Below are 7,797 nucleotides of genomic sequence, written 5' to 3' on the forward strand. Positions count from 1 at the left end.
ACCGGTTTGCCTTCAGAATCCTCAGCGTTCCATCATCTCTGCTCGCGCCTCGCCGAGGCTGACGCGGTGGCCGGGTCCGCCGTACGAGCCCATCGTCCCGCGGAGAACGTGGCTGAATGTGGCGGGCGAAGACTCCGGGAAGGACGCGGCTGCCTCGCCTGCTGTCCCGCTGACTTGCGGCATCACGCACGGCTTGTTGGAGTGGAGAGCCGGCAGTGGTAACTTCGCTACTTGCCTGGGAAAGGAAACGGTAGATTATTGCACCCATTCACTGAAAGGAAACTGTTAATTGGTTTATAGATCTATTAATTGCTTGCTTGCTTGCTTGCTTGCTTGCTTGCTTGCTTGCTTGATTGATTGATTGTACCTGCTTGAGCCCTGATCTGGCCGAGGCGGACCGGTCCCACACGGTAGGCAGGCATGTCGCTGATGAACACACTGTCCCTCCAGTCCAGCGCGTCGCCGTTGTACTGCTGTGTCGGGTACAGCTGACGCGCGAAGGCACCTTCAAGCCAGGGCAGCACATCCTTCTGGGTCTTCACCTGCAACAAAAGTGATCTGTTAGTGCAAAAGTTGTTGCACTAAATTGCGGAATACTTTCTAAAGCAAACATCTCCTTAAAAGTCTGTCTCAGAAAGTTTTCTAGGCTAAGAAGATGTAGATAAGAGCCATTACGGGGAAGGAAATGCAAGCGATTTTACCAAGTCGGTGCCGTTGGAGAAGCCAGCTTTGAGCCGTTGGTTGATGGCAGGAGCGGAAGGACTCCACACCTCATGGACCATCAGTACGGCAGCAATGATGATGATGATACCCAGAATGCACTGCCTGGCGTTGTTGGTGAGCTGCAGCCAGTTCTTCCTCTCGGCGCGCTGCTGCTTCAGCTGCTCTGTCTCCTGCAGCTCTGACCAGGCGGCCAGCGGCTCGGCGGGGAGGGTCTCTGCAAAACAATGTGAACAAATCGTTAAAGCTATGACACCAAACTACAGTCTTTATCTATTATTCTTTTTGCGCGTGACGCCACCGTCGCCATGCTGGTTGGCTAATCCTGGAAGAGTCAGACCTGTGTCAGTGTAGGAGAGTCGCACCTTCAGCATGTAAACTGGTCAGGGCGAGACGACCTAATAAGAATATGACCATTCAGACCCAAACACACCTATCAATAAAAGTTGGGGCACACGTCCATCTAGTATGTGTGTAAGAGAGCGTGCTACTAGTGGGTATAGGTACATGTTACAATGTGTAATACTTACTAGTGGGTATAGGTACATGTTACAATGTGTAATACTTACTAGTGGGTATAGGTACATGTTACAATGTGTAATACTTACTAGCGGGTATAGGTACATGTTACAATGTGGAATACTTGCCTTCGACAGGCTGGCGTTTTCCTGCCTCAACATCCTCGTCCTTGTCCTTGTCGTCGGTGTCGCTCTTCTTCGCGCGACAAGCACAGAGGACCGAGGTCCCGAAGGCCAAGATAACAGCCTTCAGCAAAATTAAAAACAAACAAATAAAATAAAACAAACTTAACGAAACTAAGGCCAGTGACATCCTCTATGTGTAAACCAAGGTACAAGATAAGGTGTGCCTAGAGCAAACTAAAGTATAACTAAAGTAATAATATTGAACAAAAACACAGTTCTCCCTGTATTTGGTGTTAGTCATAACAAAGATAAAAAGTAGTGATGAAGCATGTTCACCTCTGCTGGTTGGACCACCACCATGGACTGTAGGAACGACAGCCCGAATGCTGTGAGCCACTGGAGGGACTTGTCCCTGCCCCACTCCATGCTGTACAGCAGCAGGAAGAACCCGGAGGCCAGGGTGGTCAGGGCCAGCAGCGCCCAGCCCACGTACACGGACCAGTAGGGCAGCTGCAGGCCGGAAGACTTCGGCACTCCCTGGTGGGAAACAAGACGGGATCAAGTTTGTATTAATGTGTACATGGCCACTTCTTCAGCATGTGTCCTTTCCGACCGCCCAGTCTTGGAGAACACGAGTTAAGCTTAAAATAGATGGGTGACTTGTTAAAGAAAGAATCAAGATGTGATTTACATCTCTCCCTCCTTCCATCTATATCTATCTTTCCATGTATGTATGTAATACTATGTATGTATGTATGTATATTGTATGTATGTAACTATCTATCTATCACACATTTCAATAGCATGTTTGCCGATCAGACAGTGAGATTGGGACTTCACCTTTGGGCGGCATCGGCGGAAAATCTGCACGATGATGAAGTTGATGGGGAACGTCTGGAGCGTGGTCCAGAGGCTCACCAACAGCGTCTCCGCAGTCAACTGGGCCAAACAAAGAGACCAACACTGTAATCACCTATTCGATGTGCTTGAATTACATTGTGTTGGGTGCAAGTTTAACCACACCATTGTGAAAGGCGCCAGATGAGCACGTACCTGGACGGATCCGATGGTGAGCACGACGCTGGATGCCCCCTGCCCGGACCCCCTGAACCACATGGCGCTGGTAATCATCTTACAGAACAGGAGGCAAACGCAGCACGACAGCCGCTACAATATGGGAGAAATACAGTAATCAATTTACATGACTTGCCATTAAACATTCCAGTGTTTGCCAACTTTTTGCTGTATGGGTTAGTGCACCTGCGTAGAGTTAGGATAACGGTTAGGGTTAGTCTCCACAGCTTGACCACACCTGTCAAATATAACTGCCCCCCCCCCCTTCAACCCTAGCAGTGCTGGGGAAAATATTTGTCAGTAGCAAAAAAACTGGCCTGACGCCGGCCCCACCTGCACGCGGGAGAAGTAGCTCTTGGGGCGTGACGCCACTACGGAGAGCCAGACGTGCCCGTCCTTGAACTTCTCCCTGAGCTTGAGGCTGAAGCGCTGCCCCAGGGACACGTCCGACTCCGCTGTGGGGGGCAGGGTCCGCTTGAGACAGCCGTCTCCGTGCTCCACCCCCAGCCAGCCGTTACACACGAACTGGGTCCTGCAGAAAACAATACAAAGGGTGTTGTTTAAAGTTAAAACTTTTGGTCCAACACAAAAAGCCTCTCACCTAGAGCTTTCGACCAGTCACTCTGGTCTTCCTCAGTAGACTGACCCAGTGAAGCTTGTCACGGGGCTTCTCTTAAGTGTGACGTCAACACACAGACAAGCATATATAATTCATAAATGTCTCTTGCGATTTTCAGCGACGATATATCACTTTACGTCCTATGTTACAGAAGAGACAGGTTCGATACTTCATGATCACTTATGGAAAAGGGCAATGCTCTTTTGTGTCTCACCAGGGATGAAGAAGTAAGTAAATAAAGAGGTACTTTTTGTTAGTCCTCAGGTCTGTGACCTCCACCCTCTCCAGGAGCCAGGAGGCGTGGCGCCCCTCCCCCGAGTTGTCGTGCCACACCGTCAGGCTGGTCAGACCGCCCAGCTTCTGTGGGGTCGTCAGCAGGAACGTGTTCACGCCTCCGGTCTGGAAGGTCTGCAGAACGGAATGTGACGTAGTAAATATTACAAGTCATCCAAGGAAAGGCTAGGTGTAACATGTCGTTTGGTGTATGATATAGCCAGCTGCCGCCGTGCCGCGTACCTGCGAAGCTGGTCTCCAGGTGTGTTACGCCGAAGGGCGCGCGCGCGGTTATACCGTACCGGCTAGACAGATACAGATACAGGTGCAAGGTCTGCAAAATGAATTTGACGTAATCAATATTACACATCATTCATTGAGTTAGGACATCAAATATAAGAAAAACGGAGGTTGGCTTTACATGCTTACATGAAGTCATGTATTAAAAAAACCATAGCGATTCTCGGGAACAGACTGCTGTTATGCTTTCGGAAGAGAGAGACAACGCAAGAGACACAGGAAGAAAGAGAAAGAAAGGAAAGAGAGAGGCACAGAGGGCTAGAGAGAAAGCTAGAGAGGTGTTAGAGAAAGAAAGAGGGAGGCACAGAGAGCTAGAGAGAAAGCTAGAGAGGTGTTAGAGAAAGAAAGAGGGAGGCACAGAGGGCTAGAGAGAAAGGTGTTGGAGAAAGAAAGAGGAAGGCACAGAGAGCTAGAGAGAAAGTTAGAGAGGTGTTAGAGAAAGAAAGAGGGAGGCACAGAGAGCTAGAGAGAAAGCTAGAGAGGTGTTACTCACCATGTCGTCCTGCTGAAACGACCTCGGGCCCGTGCTGCCCTTCTCTCCTGTCAGGACGAAGCCGACCGTGGACCGCGTCCCGGCTCCCCAGTCGTGCCCGGTGTCCACCCGCACCAGGAACCGGCTGCGGTGGCGGCGGCGGTTGCCGTGCGCGTTCCTGATACTCCACTGAGACGGCAAAGAGACATAAATCTTAGATCAAGCACGTTAGGATTAGCCTCTGTACACTTGAAGAAGCCACACAGGCGAAACCGGTCGTGTGACAGGCTGAATAAAAGTTCTAAACGGGAACTATGCGGCTCCAGATGTCTTACTGAGGGACGACTGCGTGTGCAAGATGTCGGTTAGCTTGAGGAATGAATCCCCTCTACTATACAAAGCACGCTAGGATGTCAAATACTACCTGACGTCATGTCTTTAAGGATGGAGAGACGAAACTTACTCAGTTCGTGTGGCCTGTTTTGGACACGTCACATGCTGAAGATATATCAGAACACGTAGCCACAGAATTGCTATACTAGGGTCAACAAGTATTTAGCTCAGAAAGAGTGCGTGCGCACACTTTAACTCTACGTACAAAGGACTGACATCAAAGACAAAGGACCAGTTTCCCAAGGGAGCAAGAGATGATCAAAAAACAATACCTCCATTTTTCATGGAGGTAAAAAGAGAAAGCCATGATTTACTCAAGCGATGAGTAAACTGATTGCAGCAATAGAATGTTACTTCTAATGATAAAAGATGAACATTGGGAGAGCGAAGAACGAAGGGCGGTTATACCGGCTATACAGATACAGAAGCTGACCAGTGTGTTACGCCGAAGGGCGGTTATACCGGCTATACAGATACAGAAGCTGGTGTGTTACAGTGAAGAGCGGTTATACCGAATATACTGATACAGGTAGAGATACAGATGAACATTGGGAGAGGGAAGAATCTGTGAGAATCGCGTGAGACCCACCTTCTGCTCGTCTGCCTTGTCCTTCCTGCGAGCGGGATAGATCAGGACGAAGTACATCCCCATCACCACCACCATGGTGGTCCACACGGCGTAGTTGTTCACCAGGTCCTTGAACTTGGAGAAGACGGTCTTGAAGTTGATCCTGTTGGGTTCGGTCCCGCCGGAGGTGCCGAACCCCGTCAGGTGGTCACACAGGCAGACGGTGTGGGCCAGAGTGGAGGCGGGGCTCACCTGGAAAATTATTTTCATAGTTGCAGCGATATCTTTAGGTTACAAGGTGTACCTTCAGGAGTTTTCTAACCTCCTCCATGCACCCAAAATGGTGGAAAGACAAGATCGTGGAAGACACTGGTCTTCGTGTAAGGTAGCAGAGTCTAGGGCCATGGACCGTGTAACATGGAGGAACGTACCGGAAGGAAATAAGGGGCCAGATCCTGGCCTAGGCACGTAGGTAGGGGGGAAGGTACCATAACTTTGAAAAAGCCCAAAGTGGATAGAAGATGTGCATTTCCAGGCAAGGTACACTTTCGTTTCATGTCAGTAGTTTTTCTTACCCGGCAGCCGTCTCTTTTCCATGAGCCCGTCTCTGCGTCTATCCCGGGGTCCCAGAACACGCAGTCCAGCCGCGTGATGTCCACCGAGTAGGGACATCCCTCTGGTGGACAGCCTGGACAGACAGGGAAACGGAACACAACGGGTATAGCCGGGAAAAAATACCTGGACCAGGTGTAATATTCATACCTGCTATCCTGTAGGATTCTTTAATGAAAAAATCTGCCCCCGGGGTGAAAATATCAGTAATTGCTGCAATCCGTATAATCATGACATGTTACTTTTGGGTAAACCCATCAGCATTTCCTGCACCTACACATAAGATATATTAAAACCCCGGCTAGCATCAGTGTCATATATTTTACACAGATATCATTTTCACAACTCGTATATTCTGCATTGCAACAAGCACAGAAGCCATGACGCCCTTACCGTCCACCTTTAGCCCGATGGTGTACTCCTCAGTCCCGTTGTCCCCTGCCGTGTCCGGCTGCAGTACCGTGTAGGTGACGTGGACGTCGCCGTCGGGCCGAACAGTCTTAGCGATGAAGTCATCCCAGCTGAACTCCTTCCTGTGCGTTAAGGCATAGATCTTACATTATAAACTTATAGGCGCGGGGGCCGAGTATCCTGTAATATCTTATGGATAAGCTGTCACTTTTGTATTCACCATAACGTTATAAACTACGTAGCAAGACATGGCATCATCAAAAATGCTATCCATTCTAGACGACTTCACAGATATTGAGAGACCATTGAGAGACCATTGAGTGTTGCAAGTTTTAAAGAATTTCAACGGTCAATCAGGGACATCCAACGTCTTACAATGATCTGAATCTTTTTTTATTGTCGCACATCGGCTGACAAAAATCTCCATCCTATGAAAATGTAGCCTGGGTGCCATCCTCCGTAGTGTCCGCCGGCTCCCTAATGTCGCTGGCTACCGGTAGAAACTACGGAGGGTGGCACCCAGGCTGATGAGAAAAGGATCTTACTTAAAGTCGTAGTCCGTCTGGTTGGGGAAGCCTCCCAGCTTGCCGTACATGAGGGCGGCCGGGTAGGGGGCCACCAGGCTGACCAGCACGCCGTACGTCTGGTTCCTCCTGGCGCTGAAGGTCCGGAACACCATGGTGTCGTTAGGGAACGGGGAGTACTTCACCAGGCGGGGGGCGGGGAACATGTCAGGGGCGTTCTTCAACACCACAGTGATGTCCTCCGACAGGTCCTGCAGTAAAACATAAGGACTACTGGTATTACCTACATCAATATTACACTATATTTGTATGCTTTTACAATATGCTTTCACAATATTACGCTTTTCATGAAAGTTCATTTGTAGTTGGTAGTTAGTTCATTGGTAGTTACATGTTTAAAGTTAAAACATTTGGTCCAACAAAAAAATTCTCTCACCTAGAGTTTTCGACCAGTCACTCTGGTCTTCGTCAGTAGACTGACCCAGTGATGCTTGTCACGTGGCTTCTTTGAAGTGTGACGTCAACACTGGGTCAGTCTACAGAGGAAGACCAGAGTGACTGGTCCAAAACTCTAGGTGAAAGAACTTTTTGTATTGGACCAAAAGCTTTAAATTTAAACTTGTCTCAATCACGTTAAAAGAACGCCACCTTGACTTGAAGAAGAAATGCAGGTTTATAGGCACAAACTATTGATTGATATGCAAACAAAGTGTCAATCACGTTAAAAGAACGGCATGCGCACCTTGACTTTGAGGGTTCCTCTCCCGGCTTGCTTCAGCTCGATGTCCACGACCGACGACTTGATGTCCTTTGCGGACTCATCCCACACATACGGGTTTCGGTCATATCCAACCACCTGGAGTCAAACAACGGGTTAGTCAGGATTTCATGGATTTTGTTCATTGTGTGCCGTCTTTGGGAAACAAACAGAACTACACCAGATGAGCATTCATACCCTTCCACGTTAAAAACATTACTGAAACATATAAACACCTTGTGGTAAAGGATATACTCAATGCAAGAAAGGTAGTTTAACCATTACCACACTGTCGTATGCCAACACATGCTCCTATAAAGACACCTTTTGATAATTGTAATTATAGCAGTCACACACAGAGTAACAAGCATCTGCATTTACAGTGAGCACATCTTATAAAAACATGTGAAAACTATATCTAATTCATTCC

At 48.5% G+C, this 7,797-nt stretch overlaps 1 pseudogene; it reads right to left on the minus strand.

The window, feature by feature from the left end:
- Positions 1-6: 6 nt before the first annotated feature.
- On the minus strand, positions 7-7,423 carry LOC109472829 (annotated as a pseudogene).
- Positions 7,424-7,797: the final 374 nt, after the last annotated feature.

The sequence above is a fragment of the Branchiostoma belcheri genome, unplaced genomic scaffold (assembly GCF_001625305.1).
Source record: "Branchiostoma belcheri isolate BF01 breed outbred unplaced genomic scaffold, Haploidv18h27 scaffold285, whole genome shotgun sequence".
NCBI classification, from domain to species: Eukaryota; Metazoa; Chordata; class Leptocardii; order Amphioxiformes; family Branchiostomatidae; genus Branchiostoma; species Branchiostoma belcheri.